The 25,814-nt window shown below is 41.9% G+C and overlaps 1 protein-coding gene and 1 non-coding gene across 2 annotated transcripts in view; both read left to right on the top strand.

Annotated features, from left to right (window-relative positions):
- Positions 1-25,814, top strand: part of LOC126252566 (glutamate receptor ionotropic, NMDA 2B) — an 874,952-nt gene that overhangs the window by 465,954 nt on the left and 383,184 nt on the right. The window lies entirely within an intron of this gene.
- LOC126254808 (U6 spliceosomal RNA) lies at positions 25,362-25,472 on the top strand. Its single transcript, XR_007546442.1, has one exon. It is a non-coding gene; the product is annotated as a U6 spliceosomal RNA (small nuclear RNA).

The following is a 25,814-nucleotide window of genomic DNA, read 5'->3' on the forward strand; positions in this document are numbered from 1 at the left end:
CGCTAGGGTCGGTGGTGGCAGTCCTGATGACGTTTCACCCTTAAGGGTCGGAGGAGGGTAAGGGGGGAAAAGACAGTGACATCACCATACCTCTGTAAAGCCTGAAGCAGTTTCTACCAAACTCGGTACAAGTATCACTTGATGCTTGGAAACAATTACAATGCCAATACGACGTCCCAGTGAGTCAGGGTTCAGGTGAAAAAGACTGACATAGAAGCATAACTCAGAAACGCCTCGAGCAATTTCAACCATATTCGCTCGTACACGATTCATTACTGTTATCAAAAAAAAAAAAAAAAAAAAAAAAAAAAAAAAAAAAAAAAAAAAAAACTGTTGGCGAAAGATATTCCTACAACCGTTAGTGGTGGGAGCGGGGATGAGAGAGAGTGACATATAAAAATGCTGCAAAACGACCTGCTGGGATTTCTTCCTGTACTTAGTTCACTCGGAATACTTTGAAAGTATGAAGCGCAATCTGTCTCTGATTTGTCAACCAGGTTCCGAGAAAGAGCACTACAGCAAGCCAATAATTCTGTCAGCTTGTTTTGGGCCAAAGATCATTCCACACGGTAGAATATTAAGAATACCATATGTACCGTTCCATATTTTGAATGCGTTTTGTTGCTTCGTACATGCTCTGATATTGTTTTTTTTTTTTTTTCTTTTTTCTTGCGTGCATATTTGTGGCCTGCGGACGAATGGTCTATGGAAGATGAATGGGCAATGGCATTTCATTTATTTACCGGTACATATTTCATCTGCTCCTTTGTCCCTTCGTTTAACGTTCATTATGAATTCTTGTATGTAAATAGCGATAGTGTGTTTTAATGTTTCTGGGCGTAGCAACTATGCAAGTCCAGGGCAAACACATTGCCAACCTAATTTCTTGGCCAGGTGCAGAAGATAAAAGAGAAAGGAGGGAGAGGCAAATACAAACGCTGGAATCGAATTTCAAAAAAATGGCTCTGAGCACTATGGGACTTAACTTCTGAGGTCATCAGTCCCCTAGAATTTAGAACTACTTAATCCTAACTAACCTAAGGACATCACACACATCCATGCCCGACTCAGGATTCAAACCTGCGACCGAGCGGTCGCGCGGTTCCAGACTGTAGCGCCTAGAACCGCTCGGCCACTCCGGCCGGCAATCGAATTTCAGTGCGTGGTAGTTGGTCACTGAGAGTTGGTCAGGTCCTTCCCACCGCATAAAGACAAAATACACTCCAGAAACAACTAGCGCCACCACACAACCGAATATGATCAAAAGTTTCTAGCTGTGAACGCTAGTTATGAATGTCTAAACAAGTAACATTAACTCTGACCCAGAGAGAGAGAGAGAGAGAGAGAGAGAGAGAGAACAGAATTCCAAGCAGAATTTAACCAAAAACTTCCGTCTCTATTTATAAAGTCGCTTGATAGTTTAATTTCAACTACTTTCTTAATAACAGTATTGTAAAGCTTTAAGATGAACCGCACCAAGGCTACGTTCTGCAATATTAGATTTGCTCGGCTGTTTTAAGCACGTGCGACGCTTATACTCAACAGCCCCGGGTCTACGATATTTCCGAATCGAGGCAAAAACTTGATACTGGCGGCCGCCCTCCCCATTCCCTCTACTCCTCGAGTGTTTGAGGTAGGACATAAAAAATTTTTAAAAAATCGATTTTTCAAAAATTGTTCATTTTGTACCGCACATCTTCCTGTTGAGTTTGATATGTAAAATATATATGTTAAGGAAATGTAAGAACGTTATTTCCTCTTAAGTGTGCCCAAGTGCAGTGCCACGCTACTTCACACAGCATTCTCCCATCGCGTTTCACTGTACATCGTTCCGTGGAATTCAAACTTGTATATTTTGTAATGGAAACCATCAAACTTATATTCAGGATAGTGGAAATTAAAACGTCCTCTGATGCCTTTCCTGCTTCTACTCAGCCAGTTTGACATCCTACCCCACTTTTAAAAAAAATCTCACAGTTAACGCTGGGTGGTATTATTTGTGACTGGGAGAATAACAACTCATCAGAAAATATGCACTCTTTATTGCCTCTTATCTAATAACTTTCTCTTTTGTGTGACATGAAATTAAATATAGGAAAATAAAAGCAGTAAAGAAGGGAGACAAGTAAGACAGTACACATTTCTTCAATCCTCATGGCCCAGCATTTTTTCCTTCTAATATTTCTACAGCTTTACATGGAATCCTTTCTTTTCTGCGGAAGAAGCTATTACCTCATCAAAATTCGTCAAACGCTTTGCTACATGAAAAATCAAAATGTCCGTTGTTTAATCCTGAAATTGCTGTTAATATGAGTAGTACCCAAGACTGATGTGGTTTCTCGATTTGTTACGCCTATTTTTTCACTGTCTGTTAGATAAAACGAAATAGGCCTTTCTAATATTGCAGCAACTGTAACACACGACAAATAAGCGAGACTGTTATGGCATAAATGGTCATTTTTATCTACCTACATAAATGACACGTCAGAACATAATTCACGAAGTACCAATATCAAATGCCTGTTAGGCCTACTTCAAGTTTTATGTCAGGAAATACTTTCACATTTCATTCATACGCTCCAGTTTCTAAGCATCAAATCGTAAAGTAGTAACAAGAAATTTTTATATAAATCTGGAATCATCGTATTCTTCCATGTACTTAGTGTGATGTCCCGTTTCTTCTTCTTCTTCCTCCTTCTAACAAACGATCTTGTCGTCACTAATTCTGTAATTATTTCTACCATTGTCAAAACTTATTCTCCGGTTAACTTCACTAACTCTGCCAGAATCACAGGTTCACTTGTTGTTGTTGTTGTGATCTTCAGTCCTGAGACTGCTTTGATGCAGCTCTCCATGCTACTCTATCCTGTGCAAGCTTCTTCATCTCCCAGTACCTACTGCAGCCTACATCTTTCTGAATCTGTTTAGTGTATTCATCTCTTGGTCTCCCTCTACGATTTTTACCCTCCACTCTGCCCTCCAATACTAAATTGGTGATCCCTCGATGTCTCAGAACATGTCCTACCAACCGATCCCTTCTTCCAATCAAGTGTGCCACAAGCTCCTCTCCTCCCCAATTCCATTCAATACCTCCTCATTAGTTATGTGATCTACCCATCTTCTCTTCAGCATTCTTCTGTAGCACCACGTTTCGAAAGCTTCTATTCTCTTCTTGTCCAAACTATTTATCGTCCACGTTTCACTTCCATACATGGCTACACTCCACACAAATACTTTCAGAAACGACTTCCTGAAATTTAAATCTATACTCGATGTTAACAAATTTTTCTTCTTCAGAAATACTTTCCTTGCCATTGCCAGTCTACATTTCATATCCTCTCTACTTCGACCATCATCAGTTATTTTGCTCCCCAAATAGCAAAACTCCTTTACCACATTAAGTGTCTCATTGCCTAATCTAATTCCCTCAGCATCAGCCGACTTAATTCGACTACATTCCATTATCCTCGTTTTGCTTTTGTTGGTGTTCATCTTATACCCTCCTTTCAAGACTGTCTATTCCGTTCAACTGCTCTTCCAGGTCCTTTGCTGTCTCTCACAGAATTACAATGTCATCAGCGAACCTCAAAGTTTTTGTTTCTTCTCCATGGATTTTAATACCTACTCCGAACTTTTCTTTTGTTTCCTTTATTGCTTGCTCAATATACAGATTGAATAACATCGGGGAGAGGCTACAACCCTGTCTCACTCCCTTCCCAACCACTGCTTCCCTTTCATGTCCCTCGACGCTTATAACTGTCATCTGGTTTCTGTACAAATAGTAAATAGCCTTTCGCTCCCTGTATTTTACCCCTGCCACCTTTAGAATTTGAAAGAGAGTATTCCTTCCAACATTTTCAAAAGCTTTCTCTAAGTCTACAAATGGTACGATCGTATGTTTGCCTTTCCTTAATCTTTCTTCTAAGATAAGTCGTAAAGTCAGTATTGCCTCACGTCTTCCAATATTTCTATGGAATCCAAACTGATATTCCCCGAGATCGGCTTCTACCAGTTTTTCCATCCGTCTGTAAAGAATTCGCGATAATATTTTGCAGCTGTGACTTATTAAACTGATACTTCGGTAATTTTCACATCTGTCAACACCTGCTTTCTTTGGGATTGGAATTGTTATATTCTTCTTGAAGTCTGAGGGTATTTCGCCTGTCTCATACAACTTGCTCACCAGATGGTATAGTTTTCTCAGGACTGGCTCTCCCAAGGCTGTCAGTAGTTCTAATAGAATGTTGTCTACTCCGGGGGCCTTGTTTCGAGTCAGGTCTTTCAGTGCTCTGTCAAACACTTCTCGCAGTATCATATCTCCCATTTCATCTTCACGTACATCCTCTTCCATTTCCATAATATTGTCCTCAAGAACATCGCCCTTGTATAGACCCTCTATATACTCTTTCCACCTTTCTGCTTTCCCTTCTTTGCTTAGAACTGGGTTTCCATCAAAGCTCTTGATATTCATGCAAGTGGTTCTCTTTTCTCCAAAGGTCTCTTTAATTTTCCTGTAGGCAGTATCTATCTTATCTCTAGTGAGATAAGCCTCTACATCCTTACATTTGTCGTCTAGCCATTCCTGCTTAGCCATTTTGCACTTCCTGTCGATCTCATTTTTGAGACGTTTGTATTCCTTATCGCCTGCTTCATTTACTGCATTTTTATATTTTCTCCTTTCATCAATTAAATTCAATATTTCTTCTGTTACCCAAGGGTTTCTACTAACCCTCGTATTTGTACCTATTTAATCCTCTGCTGCCTTCACTATTTCATCCCTCAAACCTTCCCATTCTTCTTCTACTGTATTTCTTTCCCTCATTCCTGTCAATTGTTCCCTTACGCGCTTCCTGTACTCTGAACAACCTCTGGTTCTTTCAGTTCATCCAGGTCCCATCTCCTTAAATTCCCAGTTTTTTGCAGTTTCTTCAGTTTTAATCTACAGTTAATAACCAATTGATTGTGGTCGGAGTCCACATCTGCCCCTGGAAATGTCTTACAATTTAAAACCTGGTTCCTAAATCTCTGTCTTATCGTTATATAATCTATCTCATACCTTTTAGTATCTCCAGGGTTCTTCCATGTATACAACCTTCTTTCATGATTCTTGAACCAAGTGTTAGCTATGATTAAGTTATGCTCTGCGCAAAATTCTACCAGGCGGCTTCCTCTTTCATTTCTTAGCCCCAATCCATGTTCACCTACTATGTTTCCTTCTCTCCCTTTTCCTACTACCGAATTCCAGTCACCCATGACTATTAAATTTTCGTCTCCCTTCACTACCTGAATAATTTCTTTTATCTCATCATACATTTCATCAATTTCTTCGTTATCTGCAGAGCTAGTTGTCATATAAACTTGTACTACTGTAGTAGGCATGGGATTTGTGTCTATCTTGGCCACAATAATGCGTTCACTATGCTGTTTGTAGTAGGTAACCCTCACACCTATTTTTTATTCGTTATCAAACCTGCTCCTGCATTACCCCTATTTGATTTTGTATTTATAACCCTGTATTCACCTGACCAAAAGTCTTGTCCGTCCTGCCACCGAACTTCACTAAGTCCCACTACATCTAACTTTAACCTATCCATTTCCCTTTTTAAATTTTCTAACCTACCTGCCCGATTAAGCGATCTGACATTCCACGCTCCGATTCGTAGAACGCCAGTATTCTTTCTCCAGATAACGACGTCGTCTTGAGTAGTCCCAGCCCGGAGATCCGAATGGGGGACTATTTTACCTCCGGAATATTTTACCCAAGAGGACACCATCATCATTTAATCATACAGTAAAGCTGCATGCCCTCGTGAAAAATTACGGCTGTAGTTTCCCCTTGCTTTCAGCCGTTCGCAGTACCAGAACAGCAAGGCCATTATGGTTAGTGTTACAAGGCCAGATCAGTCAATCATCCAGACTGTTGCCCCTGCAACTACTGAAAAGGCTGCTGCCCCTCTTCAGGAACCGCACGTTTGTCTGGCCTCTCAACAGATACCCCTCCGTTGTGGTTGCACCTTCGGTACGGCTATCTGTATCGTTGAGGCACGCAATCCTCCCCACCAACGGCAAGGTCCATGGATCATGGGGGGGGGGGGGGGGGGGGGGGGGGGTTCACTTATCCCGCGCTTATTCTTCGATTAGGCGTTATACGTGTTCATACAACGCGTTTTTTCCCGCTATTACGAGAATAGAACTTAAGTGGATGCTAACTGAGGACTGCACAACTGGTAGTGTAGGGATCTGGAAAAATTTTCTGTCAAAATTTCATTTTCTTGGATACACCGAAAAGATTATAAGTAATCTTTCATAACTGTTATTCCTGTTAGTCTTTATTTCCACTCTAGTATTCTGAATCTATGGATTTCGCTAATAATAATAACAACGCTAATCATTCGCACACACAATCAACCACATAAACAAAGAGCATTTGGCATTAACCCGTTCAGATCCACCTGGCTCAGCTCGTATAGCCCCGTCCTCTTCTGTCTGCAGAAAAGGTTTTTACTTCTCATGTAACGGGGTTCCCCTGGCAGAGACATCACGTACACTACGCAAAAATAAACTCATGATTCGTTAGGAAATTAACTTTCAATGTGCTCAAAATGTTCAAATACCAACTGGGATGCGTTTCGAAGTCATTTGAATAATCAATAGGCCAATGTGCACCACGCTTCCCACTCTAGATCAGGACCTGATACTCAGTTACTCAATACATTGGTCCATTACTGGTCTGATCAATGCATAACGTGCTCCAACTGCAGGGGATACGGATGACACCCGCCTTATGCAAACTACTAGTACCCTTTACAGGCCCTAAATTCTTAGATGGTCGTCAAAAAAATACACTTGCCTTAGAATACGACAACCCTGTTTTAATGTTATTCGTCCAAGGCAAAAAGGTGCCTCCTCGTTATTTTCGTCACCCACTCGATTCACATTTGGCCGATAGTGCAACGCGCGTCCGATCTGTGTTTCCCTGCGAAACGTGGCTCTGAGGTGATCTGACTAAACTGACAAACTTTCAGGGTCAGAGATAACGAGATACAAAGTACCCCTTTATGTTAAGCAGGATGGTGACAACTATCAGCCAGAAGATACGAGGGTTGTTCGGAAAGTAAGGAACGATCGGTCGCGAAATAGAAACCGCAGTGAAAGTCAAAACTGTTTTCTTTGCACATTTAGCTACACCTTCCAGGTACTTCTCTTTATAGTCGCCGCTCTGACTTAGACATTTGTCGGAGCGTTATACTAAATTTCTAACACCATTGTCATAGAAGGCAGCCGCCTGTGCTTTCCGATAATTCTCTACGCTGGTCTATAGTGCGTAGCCTGGGCCCAAGTGTTGTCTTCGTATCCAGAGATGATACTCAGGACGAGCCAATTAGGGCTGTGTTGTGGGTGATCGAACACTTCCCATCGAAAAGGCTGCGGGAGCATCTTCACTGCCCCTGCAGAGGGCAGCTGGGAACTGCCATGAAGAAGGAAGCGCGTGGCAGTTGTGTTAGGTGGGCTGCATTCATTAAGGCGAAGGTTCTCAGCCGGCCCTCCTACTTGGCGGTAGACATTGTTGTTCTAGGCATCTTTACTCGCTCACAGTGCACTCACAACTAAAAAGAGCATCTTGATGCGATCGGCGGGCATACTAGAGACATTTCCCAAAATGTCTGCGAAAAGCATCATCGGAGTTTCACAGTGGTTTTCATTTTGCGGCAGATCGTTCCTCACTTTCCGAATAACCCTCGTACAAATCAGTCTAAACTAACTTCCTATAAACGACATGTCGCAGCGTGCCATCAACTTTCTTCTTGACCATCATATCAAGGAAGGGAACGTTAACAATCTTCTCCACCTCCATAGTAAAGAGAATATTCAAATGGACTGAACTTAGATGTTGTACAAAATTGTTCAGATCCTCACTGCCATGAAACCATACGACAAACGTATCGCCTTTGTATCTAAAAAAAGTAAGCAGCTTTCAGTGTCACTAGTTCCATGGCGCTTTTCTCAAATTCACCCTAAACAGATTACCAATAATAGATGACAGGGATCCCCATCACTACTTCATCTTTCTGCTCACAGAACTAGTCTCTGAATCATAATTGAGTGGAAGTCTACGGATGTAGATATAGGTTAGCTAATTCAACACCAAACCTAAACTCCACTGACCTTAACGATTCAAAGAGAGGAAAGCGAGTGAAGACAGATCACCTCAAAACTTACTAAAATATTTGTCATTCAGTCGCAGTCCCCCTAATCGACGAAAGGAATCCACCGACTTCTCAATGTGTTATATACCCCATCTTACTAGTGGGTTCAACAAAGTAGCAAGATGTTTTGCCACAAGGTATGTAGAAGCAACAATGTTACTGACATTAGGTCTAAGAGGAAACCCTTCATTGTGGATCTTCTGAAGGTCATATAATCTAGGACATAGCGCACAATGAAAGACTTGATACTCTCTTGTGATATGGAGCTTTATCAGGAGGTTGGTAAATTTCTTCACAAGCCATTTCGTCGGGTAAACACTTTACCTGCGATACGTTGTATGAAATAGCAAATACAGCATCTTTTCACAGTAATCCTGCTTGTCCAGAAAACCGTAGCGTTTCCCTTCCTTACGGATAAGATAACAGAGGCAAGATCCAGCCTGAGTGAAAGCAAAGCAGCCCCCTCAGCTACTCTTGTGTGAACCTGCCCCGCTCAGCACGCGACATGCTTATCTCCTAACCTCCTCGGCAGCGTCTAGAGGTAGTTAAAAACAGCCCGTTCGACAGAAATATTAAAATCAGCAACGGGAAAAGACATGGGCTTCCTCCGTGAGACTGAACACAGGACGTCAAGACTTAATATCACACTCGGATCCACGGAAACGTTCAAACTTAGTTGTATACCGAGCAGTGACAGAAGGGAAGTTCGCAGTCAGACTGCGACCAACAAGCACCATCCAACCAGTCTCAAGAAAATGCCAAAATTGTATGAGCAATCCTCAAATGAATCCGAAATAATTCCAGAGAAACAAATTCCATCTGTTGGCAAGTGTAATGGATCTTTTCACAAAAAAGAGCTAAACCAGACCTTTGCTTGATGCTATTAGCGACAGGAGAATTAATGTGGTGAATAACTTTGGCAAAATTTGGAACGACGTTATAGTCTCGAGACGAGACAAAAACTAAAATTCACACAGCAATCTCACTCTTCTACTGTGAAATTTATTTAGCTGCCACAAGTAAAGACGCATTTTCTCCCTTTTGAGGTAAATAATGTGAAATAGAGTTTCTCCCAGAGTATAAAATGTACAAACATCTTAGGAAAATGCAGCCAGGTAACAACTACGATAACCATCGATGTTTCGACAACTGAATACCCCGTTATTTTCAATGCACAAATACAGCGACAGTGCACTGTACAAGTAAATTTGAACCTCGGTAGATGTTGCTACGTTGTAGATTCAGTTGTTTGCTGTTAAGCTGTTTCCTTTACAGTACAGGGCATGGTAATAAAAAACCATAGGAGACTCTCACTCCTGTTCCATCTTCATCGCAATGACGTCGTAATTACATCTAATTTGTTATTGTTACTGTTTCATTTAAATCAGCAGTTGTTGGTCGTGTTTTATTTGACGTCGTTTTTAGAGTTTGAGAAATTGACTATGCGTGGTTATCGACAGTTTAATCCAATTTTGTGACTCTACAGGCTCTATAAACACACAAACAAGATTTTACTTGGTTTACTTCGTCATCTAGTTACGGTTCCTTCACGAGAAGATAGATTTTCTATTGAATCTTGCCTTCTGAATATTGGAACTTCTACGTACAAAAGCCTTCGTTCAGAAGAATTCCTCCGCGCCTCACGGTCTGCTGCACATCTCAACGTATCCACTGTCGAGGAGGCAGAGGACGATGGTCTTCCTGGACACTGGTGTAGCCGTTAGAACATTATCTACATCAGGATACCGGAAGTCCAAACTGTTCGTAAGTGATTAGCGCAGACATTAGAAATGCAAGTGTCACGAACTATGACCCAGCATATGCTCATCAAACGTTTGTTATTTATTAATTTATAAGGTTTTTCGTGATGAATATCCGCTACTGTAGTTCTATGTTATTTTCTTGGCCTTGGGGTCATTAAAATTTTCTCAAAAAAAACGCAACGTTAGATTTCGGTACACGGCACGATTCGTTCCCAAAAGGGTCACCGAATTCTTCTGTTTTACTTGACTTTTTCTCGTTGTTTTAATTTGTTTGTTGGTGCATTAAATTTAAGACATACCATTTATTTTTTCTTCTAATGTTTAAAGTTAATATCCGTTCTGAACCTTGGTTTGAACTGTGTTACAATATATACCTATTTTTAAAAAAGGGGTTAAAATTCAGATCTAACAATGGCATTCCTATCAAAATTTTTATTGTTGATGTACATTTTTAAAAAATTTCTAATTTTTTTTTCGTTCTCTCGAACAGCTAAGAATATTCTTTTCATTTTTATCTATAAAGTATTTACAATCTTTTTTGCTGATTTAAATAAGTAATTTTAGACCAAACTGTCAGCAAATAAACGTTTTTCCTAAATTTCATTTTATAGTTGCAAGGATACGTCGATTCATCCTTCCAGATGTCTGGACACACCAGAACCTAATGTTCTAAACCACCGCGCTGCAAGCTTCCCACTCTACTAACTGCAACCAAAACTTTAATGAAAAGGCAAAGGTAATGTAAATCAGAAAACTGGGATGAGTTGTGGTCTAAATAATAATTGATTTATTCATTCTTAACATCACATGAGAAAATATGGCAGTCACACAAACATTTTTATCTGACAAACGCTTTCAATAATATGCAGTCTATGGTGAACAAAGTGATCAGCTAGGGATCAATACACCACCCTAACCAGAACTAAACGCTTTATCTGACTTCATAAATGTGAATCTCTGGTATGGCCCAAAAAGCATCTACACTCTACTATTCCATACATAAACGTATGTTTCCAAAGAACAGGGTGCTGACAAGCGTATATTAGAGCCCTACCCCGTAGCAGCGGATACTTTACCCTTGTGCAGGTGAGGGCGGTACAGCACGACGCGGTCGCCAACTGGAGTCTTGGGCAGCAACAATCTGTTATTAACGACGCGCGCCCGGAAATATGCAAGTATGCGGTCTCGCGTTCGGCTGAAAAATGGTTCAAATGACTTAACTTCTGAGGTCGTCAGTCCCCTATAACTTAGAACTACTTAAACCTAACTAACCTAAGGACATCACACACATCCATACCCGAGGCAGGATTCGAACCTGCGACCGTAGCGGTCGCGCGGTTCCAGACTGTAGCGCCTAGAACCGCTCGGCCACCGCGGCCGGCGTTCGACTTCCATATGAGCCTCTGAAACACTGGTGGATTCCAGTGTGCAGGTGGACCCATTTGCTGGACTGCCAAACCAATTTGACTTCATAACTCGACTATGCGTGACGGAATATGTCAAACGTTTAGACGGCCGATCAAAACAAATAAGTACACCAACGCATAACTCGTTGCGTGTGAGATGCAAGAAGCAGTACTTCTGATGTTTCAGATGGTGACTGGCACAGTCTCCAAGTGCAACACTAGCAAAGGACATAAGTCTCATCGCTTAGGTAAAGACCTGCCGTCCTTTAGTAGCGAAGCGCCAGTTCAAGAGTGTCATCTTCTCTTTCTCTACAACTTTCCTCCGCAGCTCGGCAGCATAGCACATTTGCATGCTTAGACTACATCCACTTTAGCACAAGCCAATCACGAGCTGGAGCTCGGCATTCGAAGCTGGGAGACCGCCCACTTGCTCTGCATCTGCAGATTTGACCAACCAGCGACTTTAAAAATTTATTGGGAGAAAAGGATAAAAGATTCAGCTTCGCACCCTCTTTTCCCACGCGTTACTAAAAGCATGACTTGGATGAAACCACAGCCCTCCATGAAAAGATCGTTATCTCTCCTGTTGTGTCCATTTTGAACGTTCCAAGGAATGACCATAAACTCGCTAAAAGCCTCGTGCCTGGATGCCACTGCCATGTCCCACGGAAATTCGCAGAAACTCACAGCCATCTTTATCCGCTTTCTACCTAACAAGGGCCCATCCTCTGCTTTATTGTAGGTCATCAGATCTTCAATGCTCCACTCATAGCTGCAGCGACTCCTCGGCGCTAGTCAGCCTACCTGGAGGTGCCCGCCGACCGACCGGCGCCACCCAATGTTTCTGCACTATGAGACGAAGGGACTTGGCTGTCAGCAAACTCTTTCACCAGGTTCCGCAGAAAAAAAGCTCCCCTCGGTCCTCAGCTGACATACGCTTTTACTGCAGTCCATTAACTCGGCACCCTCTTCCTTAGCTTACCGCTACTCCTTCACTAGAGCACACAAGCAAGAGAGTTAACTTCCGCCAACCATTTCATCATATGAATGAAGTCAGATCGTATTAAATATAGCAACCAAGTAATAAAGATCATCTTCCCTAAGAACATTAAGAAGCATGACACCATATCAAAAATGAGAATGCCCTACAATCTCTCAGACTTACTGTTTAACTGTGGAAGATAGGATGTTCTGTCGAACATTTGCATTATGAAAATATATAAAATGTCACGAGAGAGTACAAAATGAGGTGGAAAGTATTACGTTGTCAATGGAGAAGCAGTGGCAGCAGTCAGGAGGGCTCAGTTACTTCAAACGTATATTGGTCATATAATTTCACATGAGTTGGAATTCAATAATGGACATTTCAACCCTTCTAAAGTTGTCCATGTTAATTCGAAACTGCCCATGTTAAGTGGAAACACGAAGGCGCAACTACAGCTAAATCAAGAACAAACAAACCTCAAATACTGATGGACAGACACCATCAAGATTTGCAGAGGGTGTTTGTAAAACTGTCACATGAAATCAGCGGAAGGAATCACTCCTAAGTTCCAAAATGCTTCCAGCTAGCACAATGACTGTGCGTATGGAGTTAAAAATAATGGGGAACAATGATCGAGCAGGTCCTCAAAAGCAACATACACTCCTGGAAATGGAAAAAAGAACACATTGACACCGGTGTGTCAGACCCACCATACTTGCTCCGGACACTGCGAGAGGGCTGTACAAGCAATGATCACACGCACGGCACAGCGGACACACCAGGACCCGCGGTGTTGGCCGTCGAATGGCGCTAGCTGCGCAGCATTTGTGCACCGCCGCCGTGTCAGCCAGTTTGCCGTAGCATACGGAGCTCCATCGCAGTCTTTAACACTGGTAGCATGCCGCGACAGCGTGGACGTGAACCGTATGTGCAGTTGACGGACTTTGAGCGAGGGCGTATAGTGGGCATGCGGGAGGCCGGGTGGACGTACCGCCGAATTGCTCAACACGTGGGGCGTGAGGTCTCCACAGTACATCGATGTTGTCGCCAGTGGTCGGCGGAAGGTGCACGTGCCCGTCGACCTGGGACCGGACCGCAGCGACGCACGGATGCACGCCAAGACCGTAGGATCCTACGCAGTGCCGTAGGGGACCGCACCGCCACTTCCCAGCAAATTAGGGACACTGTTGCTCCTGGGGTATCGGCGAGGACCATTCGCAACCGTCTCCATGAAGCTGGGCTACGGTCCCGCACACCGTTAGGCCGTCTTCCGCTCACGCCCCAACATCGTGCAGCCCGCCTCCAGTGGTGTCGCGACAGGCGTGAATGGAGGGACGAATGGAGACGTGTCGTCTTCAGCGATGAGAGTCGCTTCTGCCTTGGTGCCAATGATGGTCGTATGCGTGTTTGGCGCCGTGCAGGTGAGCGCCACAATCAGGACTGCATACGACCGAGGCACACAGGGCCAACACCCGGCATCATGGTGTGGGGAGCGATCTCCTACACTGGCCGTACACCACTGGTGATCGTCGAGGGGACACTGAATAGTGCACGGTACATCCAAACCGTCATCGAACCCATCGTTCTACCATTCCTAGACCGGCAAGGGAACTTGCTGTTCCAACAGGACAATGCACGTCCGCATGTATCCCGTGCCACCCAACGTGCTCTAGAAGGTGTAAGTCAACTACCCTGGCCAGCAAGATCTCCGGATCTGTCCCCCATTGAGCATGTTTGGGACTGGATGAAGCGTCGTCTCACGCGGTCTGCACGTCCAGCACGAACGCTGGTCCAACTGAGGCGCCAGGTGGAAATGGCATGGCAAGCCGTTCCACAGGACTACATCCAGCATCTCTACGATCGTCTCCGTGGGAGAATAGCAGCCTGCATTGCTGCGAAAGGTGGATAGACACTGTACTAGTGCCGACATTGTGCATGCTCTGTTGCCTGTGTCTATGTGCCTGTGGTTCTGTCAGTGTGATCATGTGATGTATCTGACCCCAGGAATGTGTCAATAAAGTTTCCCCTTCCTGGGACAATGAATTCACGGTGTTCTTATTTCAATTTCCAGGAGTGTATTTCTGCTGTCAGTGCTAAGAGATGCTTGGGGTCGTTTCAAGACTGACTCCATTGGACTGTGGATGGCTGGAAACGACTGATGACTCGTGATGAGTGATGACTCACATTATACATTATGGCAATTTGATACAGGGTTTGGGTTTGGAGAATGGCAACTGTGAAACGCCGAAGTGCAGCATTCCGTTACCGGTGTTTATCGGGATTAGAGTGTGGCCGTCTAATTACGCTTAAGGAAACCCTAAATATGAAAGGTTATGAACAAATTTTTTGCGGAATTGGTGTTGCGTACAGTAAAGGACTAGTTCAAAGACGATGGTTGTGTCAGTATGAAAGTGCACCTTGTCATAAAGCGCCATCTGTGAGGCAATGGTTTGTTGACAGTAACATTCCTGAACTGGAGTAGTGGCTCTAAGCACTATGGGACTTAACATCTGAGTTCATCAGTCCCCTGGACTTAGAACTACTTAAAATTAACTAACTAACCTAAGGACGTCACACACATCCATGCCCGAGGCAGGATTCGAACCAGTGACCGTAGAAGCAGCGCGGTTCCGGACTGAAGCGCCTAGAACCGCTCGGCCACAGCGGCCTGGGAACTGGAGCAGTCTTTGCAGAGTTCCCAACCTCAACCCTTCGAGTCAGCTAGAACGTTGTCTTCTCTCCAGATCCCACTGTTTGATATCACTACCACCACTTCTTTTTCTGGTTTCGATTCTTGCCATTCTTCCACAGACATTCATACACCTTACTGAAAGTGCTCCAGCACAGTACATACCCCAAATTAATATTATGTAATAGCTGTTCGAATATTTTTGATCAGATAGGATATATCTCTCCCGGAGACTCTGAAAATAATATAGGACAGATAAGGAATCGAACAATGCATATGTCGTTGTCGGCGCTATTGTTACTGTTGTCGTCGTTGTCGTCGTTTTGTTGTCTTCAGATTGAAGTGTGTTGTTTGATGAAAGTCTTCACGCTAGTCTACCACGTGCAGCCCTCTTCATCTCTGCATAACTACTGCAAACTATATTCATTTATATCACTGTTATTAAAATGACGACAGCTTTTATTTAAGTGCACTTACTAATTCGCACAGGTTTTATTCAATACGAATATCCTCAGGTGGCAAAGTGGCAGAAATTTGCCAGTGTCATGAATTAAAATGATTAATCGTCCAATAAAACGTTGAAAGATACATAGTGAAATCGGTCAAATACAATGCTTCACTTCGTTAACGCTGCTTAGCATATTAAATCACGATACTGACGCATTTGTACCACTTTGTCACCTAAAGACATTCGTACAGTATGCTTAATAAACGCACTTAAATAACAGCTGCAATTCTGTTATTAACATCCACATTAATCAGCCGTGGATGCCCAACACCCTCCACACATCCCACCATCGTGACACTGACTATTTGTTAATACCTTGGGACACTTCCTTAAATTTTCAGGCAAAAATCATTCTTATACATAAAATAAATTAATTTTTATCAAAGAATATCGTGCGTTCTTAATATTTGTTAATGTTGCGCAAGGCAACTATGTTCAAACTTTCTAAATTTCAATTCAGGGTTACGTGGTTGCTTTGATTCATAATTGCAGCAGTTTCTTGGACTTCCCAGAGCCCTATCTTATTAATTATACCCTTATTACATTCAAAAATTGTCATTAGTCTTTACCATCGTGTAATTTTTTCTGACTTTCAGGATGGCGTAAGGCCGAAACTCGTAAGGCAGAATAAAATCAATACATACTTTGGTCAAGACTAATATCAGTTTTTCAGCGCTTTAAAAATGGCAGCTACTTCTCACAAATCATTCATAGATTTTGCTGCTGATATCCTCATTATTTATCAGAGCGACCCATCTGATCTTGACTATTCTCCAGTAGCAGCACATTCTTGAAGTTTCTACTCTCTTCTTGTCTGAACTGTTTATCATCCTAATTTTCCTTGTTGCAACACTACACCCCATTTCGATAGAGAGGCACATAAATAATAAATGAAAAGCACCAGTTTGCTTTTGTTCTACAATATTATTTTTATTGCTAACCGGTTTTCAGCTTACAAGGCCATCTTCAGACTTAGATGGCCTTGTAAGCCGAAAACCGGTTAGCAATAAAAATAATATTGTAGAACAAAAGCAAACTGGTGCTTTTCGTTTATTATCATAATGTTGTTCTACCAAGAACCGACGGAAGATTCTGTTAATATGAAGGCACATAAATATTTTGCCCTCATTTATTATTTCCGTAGAATGGAACATGAAACTACTAATACTGATACGAAGTACCCTCTGGTATGGACTGTGAAATGATCTGTAGATTATACAAGCTGTTTCGAGGTCCTTACATCTAACATCGGGGTAACAATGAAGCATCTATTTGTTATTGTTATGCACATGAGAGGCAATCATTCAATCAAGTTACTAGAGTAGGCAGTACATAGATGCCAGCACACGTGGTTTGAAGAGCCTGCTAGATCGGTACAACCTCGTTGTACCTGGGTCACTGAATCCACTAAGAAGATGCCTAGCATCGCTGGGAAGCTTGAGCGAACATTTTGTCTGCAATGAAAGCTGTTCCCCATGACGTGACGTGTCGTCCCTTGACGTTTAACACTAAGACCATAAAACACCTTGTATGTGTACTTATAAATGGATTTTTTGGTGATAGTTATCTGTATTCTTTATCACTCTCCAAATTTATAATTTTGTATTCCTCTTCCGTTTTTCGAACTAAATACACTTTTCATCTGCTAGCTGGGCTTCCAAAGTAAGTTCCTACAAAATTATCCTTACACCGTCGATCACCCCCATCACACAAGGATAAACGAAACTGGAATTTTCTTTGCCGACATGAGAATTGTAACATGACTATCAGTGACTGCTGCATTTATTACAGACTCCATTCCGTATAAACGTGGTTTCATCACTAAATCTAACGAAAAATCAATTTACATTAAATAGGTCCCCCATTGTAAATCATATATCTGCAAGAGCTTTTTTTGTCAGTTTTAAAAGTCGTACGTCGCCTGACAACGTTACGTTACGACGCTGGTAAGCGATCCGCATCTCCGCACCTCGGGCGTCTACCTGCTTCAGTCACCTAATTTGTTGAAGAGGACTACAGGAGCGGACAGAGAGCCGCAAACTAAGCTCATTTGCTGGCCGGCCATTACGCTGCTGACCTAGATCCTCCCCTCAGCCCCCCCTCCCCCCACTCCTACCTATGCAGACGCCCACCGCCGTAAAAACCAGGCTGCGCCAGCAGAGCCCGTTTCACAGCCGCGCTCGGTGCGACTCGCTCACCCCGAGTGGTGGTCAGGTGCTCCAGGCAGCTTTTCATTAGCGCCTGCCAGCGACGGCAGCGCAGCCAGCCCGCACGAGGCGAAACTCAGCAGTACTCACCATCAAGCGATGAAAAATGTTTCTTGTCCTGGGGTATGACGCTCAAAAAATTTTTTCTGCACCCTGGCCACTTAATGGTGTCAAATTACATGCTCCCTCAAAGATCGGATGGCAGCTACCCGTAAGCCCATTGGTCACACAGCAATTAAAATGCATGTTATTACGTAACATCTGTTTTCAGAAAGCTGGTAACGCTTACAGTACCGGACTGATATCATCTAAGCAATGTTTTGATTATATGACACATGGTTTCTAGCACAATTAAATAAAAAATTGTGTAAATGGGCCCCTGAAAATAGTAACACAAGGAGAGATTGCTGTCCCAATGCGGCAACTAGAATTTGGCGACCGAGACGCCAACTCATCGTCCAGTCTCAACATCCATCTCTTACACGCACAGGTGAATGTTACAGAGACCAGCTGGATGGTCCTTCTCCTACCGCAACCCCTGGAGACTGTAACTTCAGCGACACAATAGGTGACCCGGTGGCGCTCGAATTGTGCCACGGTGGTTCGATAAACACTCCACGGCCATAAGGGTGCTCGGCTAGCCCTCTAGTGCACCTGCGCTCCACTCTACGGGACAGACCTGGGAGGCTGTAGAGATGGACGTGCGCCTTGCACACTGCTTCGTCAGATTTACGTGACTTATGAACGGCTAATGAGGGACGATGGTTCAGCATGGTTCCCTAATACTTCAACTGACTTATGGAGACCGAGCGCCAAACACAAGCAGAAAAAAATGGTTCAAATGGCTCTGAGTACTATGGGACTTAACATCTATGGTCATCAGTCCCCTAGAACTTAGAACTACTTAAACCTAACTAACCTAAGGACATCACACAACACCCAGTCATCACGAGGCAGAGAAAATCCCTGACCCCGCCGGGAATCGAACAAACACAAGCAGAGAAGTGTCTCTAATGTACGTGCACATTGGCGTCGAGTCCCCAGTTTCCTTCCATCAATTGTCCTGGAAGTAGCTGTAGCAGCGGTCTGAGTATATTTTATTGTTTTATAACTGTTACACCTGTTATTAAGTTATCCCATGGATACGCCCGTTGAATAATTAAATTCCCCGTTGAATATCACAGGAAAAGCTAAATTTACAACAGCAGTTTTGCGTAGACTATACCTATTGCCTAAGAGAACCTCATTAATCGCTTAGTAGCCAAAATTCTTCTATTGCGTGGTCCGATACCACAAGGATACTAGGAAACATTAGAGAATGATATCTAATTATATTTTTGTCTCAGCGTCATTCTGCCTAGCTTCACATTTGATATTTGCACGTTTTCAGCATGGTTAATTCGCAAGATAGTATGTTTTCGGGAGATCTTCAGTTTCCAAAGGTGTTGAATTCTAATAGATTTTGATTGTAAGGTTGACGCAAATATTGGTATATAACAAACCGATTTTCAGCGTATTAGGCTACCATCAGGTGACAACTGAAAAGCATCCACAAGATAAACTAGTGTGTAAGAAAATAAGTCTTTAAAATCGAAGATATTACCAGTGCACTGAATCTTTCGTCATGACATTAGGCAGGATACCTCAAACTGAGAGCTAATCTTTCGTGTTATACGTCAAATACGTTACAGTATTTTTAGCAGCCTAAACTACTAACTACTGTAATTAATATTCTATGTGTACTATGTTTAGTTGAATTGTTCCGTGTTTTTTTTAAGCTAGGCTGTATAACACACACACACACACACAAAATCCGTTTCTGTGTTTCTGAATTCCACATACACAATGGATTATGTTCTTAAACACATTCTTGAATATAATAGATAAAAACGATTTATTTTGATATTTTCAACTGTATTATACACAGATAAATTTCATTAGTTTAGCTGCCATTCGCGTACAAAATATAGCCATTATTACTGTGAAATAAAAAACTACCACATCTACTTCTTCGAACGCTTATGGAGGACGGAGGAGCTGATAACGATGCAGTTAGGTCCCTTTAAACCAAATCGTGATGTATTTTTGTACATAGACTATCCAATAACGTAACGTTGCAAGATTACTTTTTTATCCCAAGCTACCGTTAGACAGAAAAAGAAATCGACTCTATAGACAATCAACTAATAATTTAACTAATTTTCAGTACCCGTTTTTAAAAGTTTATTTACAGGACCCAAATCGTGAAGTAAAATATTTTACATAGTCTCCATAAAAGGATTCACGACAAAATTTATTTGCAAAGAAAATTATAGTTTCCCCTCCAGGAGAAACAGTAAGAGAACACTCATGCAAGAAACATATGAAGTTGCCCGAGGGATAATCGTGACGATTTCAGAACCACTATGAATTACTTAATAGACCAGCACCTTTTTCAATTATATTCGTCTGTCGTACAGTTCACACAGTTATTATTTCAACACAAGTGTTTTCGATAGTTATACGTGCACCATATCTTGTGTCGTACCAGAGTAATGCTAATATACATCACATCCACTTTTTAGACAAAATGACTCTCATGTATAGAAAATCAAATAACGTATGCGTAATGCTAAAGTAAATAAAAATGCACCAGTTTACACAAAGTAATATTTACAGAGATACCGCAAACGACAAGCTGGAACTAATTAAGTGGTTCGAAAAAACATCACACAATAAATGTTTTATGGAGCTGCTTCGTTTAAACGAAGCACGTCGGTCGCAAACGCCACAAAAAGTCTCAGCAGTGAACAAAGTAAAAAGTACCTCCGAGTTTGGCTTTAAGAGTTACTTCGAGTGACTACATTCCCTTGTATGTGTCCGACGCGTACATTTTTATTTTTTATTTGGTATGCGTATTCCATGGATCCGTACTTGCGAGTGATTCGCCTGCATGTGGAACGTGTCAATACAATTGTACAAATACAATTAATGCTACAGAATAGTAATATAATACAATGATATAGATATTAATAAGTATCACTTTTTCTCATTTACAACCTGTCATTTAACTAGTACAGCAATTCACAATATAACATTATAACTATAACATTAACACTATAACTTTAACGTAATATTGTATCGTCCATCTAATAATTAAGAGACTAAATACATCTATTATTAGGGGAGGGCATTACTTCTGGAAAAGAATTCATCTAACGAGTACAGTGGATGGTCAAGCAGGTATTTTTTTAATGTACCTTTGAACAGCGTTTCATTTTCTCTTGTACATTTGATATAATTAGGCAATGCATTAGAAGTCTTTATAGCAGCATACTTTACTCCCTTCTGTACAAGCGATAATTTTTTTAGTTCAACATGTATATCATCTTTACCTCTAGTATTGTAGTTATGGTATGAACAATTTGTTTCATACTGAGCATAGTCTTTATTAACTACATTCATCAGAGAGTATATGTACTGACATGTTGTAGTCAGAATACCTAACTGTGTGAAAAGTTTTCTATATGAAGTGAAAGTACCCAAAGTAAGCTAATTTTAAAATGTTGATTTCCCCAAAATGAGTAATGGTTCTTAGAGCAAAAGTTGCTGATGACAGCCTTTTTAGAGTAAGGGACACATGCTGTTCCCAGTTGAGCCTACTGTCAATATGAACCCCCAGGAATTCAGTGGATTGCACCTGTTCTAGTTCCTAATTGTCATGAGCAATTACTATATTTTCTAGAGTTTTATTTTTTGCGTGGAACTGTATAAAATTAGTTTTTTTAATATTAACTGAAAGAGAATTAATTGAAAACCAAGCTGTAACTTCTCTGAGTATATCATTAGCATCAGTCTCCAGATCAGCAGTAGACTTACCATCTACGACAATGCTTGTACCATCAGCAAACATTGTGAATTCACAATTTTTACTAATGGACAGGGGTAAATCATTAACATATTAAAACCAGAAAGGGTCCAAGGACAGATCCCTGGGGAACTCCATGCTGGATTTTGCCCCATTCAGAATCCAGTAAATTAGAAGATCTTTGTTGCAGCCGTTTAGAACCACCTTTTGTTTCCTGTCTTCAAGATATGATTGTAGCCAGTTACCTTGGTGAGCCATGGAAGAAATGGCAGAGCAACTTCCGTCAGCAAATTATGTGTTCTTTCTGCATGCTAATTTTCCATATGCACAGAAAAAAGTCACCCTGTATAGAGTTTTTTTTTTTTAAATATGTGAGAATTGGTCACCGCCAAATTGTGATTTATACAAATAAAGTAACAAAAAGAAGCTTGTATTCCACCGTCGAACCATCGCTCTTCAACAGATACTGTAAATATTTTCTGCATGGTACAGTCTCTTGTTTCATAATCCAAGGTTGTGTGGCTGTAATGCAGTTTCATTCACAGACTGAGTTATGGCGTTTAGATATAAAAGTTCTTCGACAGGCTATGAGGAACTGGAATATGAAAAAGTCACCAGGAGCTATAATATGAATAAGGCGCCGGAATACGGATCAATATACCCAGAGGCTGTGTGAAAGGGCGGAAAACATGTTACATAACATCGATGCGTAAGAAAGGGTCACGTAATGACCCACAAAACTACAGGGATTTGGCAGTGATCCCTTTCGTCGGAAGACTGTACTCGAAGGTACTGATAGTTCTCGTAGAGAAAGGAACAGGTCATAAGCAGCAAGAAGAGCAAGCAGAATTCCGAGCAGGAAGGTCGGTAATGAACAACATCTTCACACTGAAACTAACACGTGAAAACGCGAGAAGATTGGATTGGAGGGGCACGTTGCATTGCTTGACTTAAAGAAACCATATGACAAAGCGTACACCAACAAACTGTGGGTAAAGTGTAAAGAGACAGAGTTGGATAAAAGATTGCTAAAGGCTGCTATGAAATTATATGAAAGTAACACATCGAGAGTAAGGATTGGGAATAGTTGGACAGAAGATTTCGAGGTGAATGAGGGTCTGCGGCAGAGATGTGGGCTGTCACAGAGCTTCTTTTAGCTTTATCTTGGAGAAATCCTGCAGACTTGGCATAGAAAATGCCAGGTTATGGGAGTAACAATAGTGGACAGCAAGAAATTTAGCCTGTGTTTTGCAGATGAACGGCTTTGCACTAGCAGAAGAAGAAAATGATGTGAGTTATTTGATAAGAAAGCTTAAAGAGGAATGCAAAAAGGCTGACCTGAAGATGTACATGCGTAAATAATTTGAAGGTAGTTGGATAAGTAATTGCAGGTGTGAAAAAGGCAAAATACCTTGGACTATTGTTTAATATATAGGGCACAAGTAGTGGTGAAATCGCTAGCAGGATTTATAAAGGACGAGCTGTAACAGGGGCAATGAACTCTGTTATTTGGGAAAAAGAGACAGGAGAGACGAATAGAAGGTGTATGACTACAGTATAGTATTGAACGGATCAGAAACCTGGGACATTAGCGAATAAAATAAGAATAAACTGATTGCCACGGAGATGGACTACTTACGACGAAGCTCAAGCTGTACTACAATAGATGGATGAAATTGGATAGGGACATCCAAAAAATACCTGATGAATTTTGGTATTGTGAACAGGATGAATGAACACAGGATACAGAATAGGATATTATGATGGATATCAACGCAGCGGAAAAAATGGGTACCCCAAGACGCAACTGACAAAAGGAAATGGAGGAGGCAATGGAAGCAAGGAAAATGGCCGTAGAGGAAACACAAGACAGGAAAAGACGGCGACTGGGGACGGGGAAACAGCGCCAGCCATAGATACTCCGCAAGAAGAAGAAGCGGTATATGAAACCACTAGCTGACGACTGTATTGTCCCAGACTGTTTTAACGAATAAAAACATTCATTTGTACCAGCATAAACGACAAGCGAAATTGCACTACAAAAACAACAGCCTTCAACTAAATTGATTTAGCAGTGCGTAAATGAGGATGGCTGGCCAATTCAGATGGGAGTTCCAATACAGATGACAATGTTGCTTTGGCCACATGTGGGTGTATTTTGTTATACCTGACTCTGAGCTCCCAGGTAAGGAGGTAAGGATCGGAATGGAGGGCGTAACGGTGTGAGATACCAGTAAGCAGTTGAAAAAAACTGAATAAGCTGAAGGGGAGATCTGCAGCCGGAAGATACAGAGAGGAGATGGGACAGAGTATTAGATCCTTGAAACTAGGGATGAGGAAGCAGAGCTTGCCAAGTATCTGCACCGACAGTTTGTTAAGTCCGAATTCTCTTCAGCTCATGAACAGCATGAACATGTGAGGTGTAACGTCGAACAAGTCGACGACTATGCACGGTTACGTACACATACAACCACACATACACACAACTGGGTTCTTATTTTGTCAGTCACTTATCATTCCAGAAATAAAGTAAAAAATTTTACAGTCTCCTAATTCCAACGAAAGTCTTCTGGAGGCTTCTCTAGGCTGTTAGTCAAATGCCGGAACTTGTGATACCCTCGTAAGTATTCTCCTTTGCAACCCCCTTTCCCGCAACTACCAACTTCGTGGGTCTTGGCTGGAAAGAATTATGTTCTACGTATATACTAAACGCTCTCAGAATTATTAAAAAAAGAGGCAGCTGACTTCGAAATCATGCGACACGACCGTGTCACTCGGTAGTCTGGAAAATCATGCGGCGAACTAGTAGTACGAGCTTCCTGCTTGGCTGTTGTGCGCTGCATAGCTTTCGTCACTAAACTGGTGCCTCTGTAACTATCAAATTTCGAGTTTTAGAATTTTTTATTTCATTAAAAAGTGGTTCTACTTCTCTGCCTCCCAATTTTATCACCGCTCTATAAATAGACTAAAATGAAATTCGTGGAGTCTGTAATGATTCAGGATATATGTGGATGACGTAAATTGCAATATTTGCACTAAAGATCCACCAGACGTTGCAAAAAATAGGCATTGCTCTAGAATGAGTCCTCTGCAGAGGAATGGCAGTTCAAAAATGTGTTCCGGGCCGATACTCAAACACACTACCTTGGATTTTGCGTACAATGCCCTTATTGGTGGAGCTGTCTAAGCAAGACTCAAGTCAGTATGAGCCCCTTGACAGTACTAGCAACAAACATATTTTACACTCATTTATATTACTTTATTGTTACAAGTCTCTAACATCCCTGTTCACAAACTTTTCAAGATTGAAAGAAGAGTTGTTAATGTAGTGAGCACAGTTTCAGCGGATAATGAAAACAGGTGTAGATGTTTCTACAGCGGTAACTTTTACAGCCTAATATTACATGCACTTTCGCTATCACGCTGATCACCCGCAAGCGGTTCACTCTAAGATTTAGAAATGTAGATGTGGCTTACTTCCTTGCCAGGGCAGAAATGGTAGCGGAGTCCTCGATCACGGCAAGGAAAATGGCTCCAAATAATTCCGCAAGCGTCTTCCCGTCTTCGCTACCGGCAGCCCTACGCGATACACCAAAACTAAAAATGTCCTCTGGTGTCACACATCGAGCTTAATTTTATAAAGAAATTCCTAAGAATGTGTGTTTGGAGCACAGCATTGTTCGGAAGCGGTCAACGATTGTGGGCAAACGGGAAAACTTCTGATATAAGGAGTCACAATTGTTTTGTCAGTATGCGCTTCGGCTATACGTATGCGGAAGCTGGAACGACACAGAGAAGATTAGTATGGCCCCTCCGCAAGAATGACACTTAGAAGCTTGTCAAAGAAACCTCTGGTTCTTGGGGGGAAGACGGGGGAGTCAGAAGCGATCAACGGCATGAGAATGCAGTTGGCAATGGAAACCACTGCATTAAAGATACATAATGTGATCCACAGTACACACGCGCGTAACTGAAAAAGTATCTTCATCATCTCTCCATTGGCAAAAGATTCCTGATTAGTACCACATTCGGATCTCCGGGAGAGGTTAGACAAGAGGGATGTAACCATGAGAAAAAGACTAAGTAACGGGGGAAACGGTAACATTTCAAGAGTCTGAGCGTGGAATCTCAGACATTTGAACGTAGCAGGGAAGCTGGAAAATCTTAAATTAGAAACGCAGATGCTCATCTTAGATAATAGG

This window comes from Schistocerca nitens, chromosome 4 (assembly GCF_023898315.1).
Source record: "Schistocerca nitens isolate TAMUIC-IGC-003100 chromosome 4, iqSchNite1.1, whole genome shotgun sequence".
NCBI lineage: Eukaryota > Metazoa > Arthropoda > Insecta > Orthoptera > Acrididae > Schistocerca > Schistocerca nitens.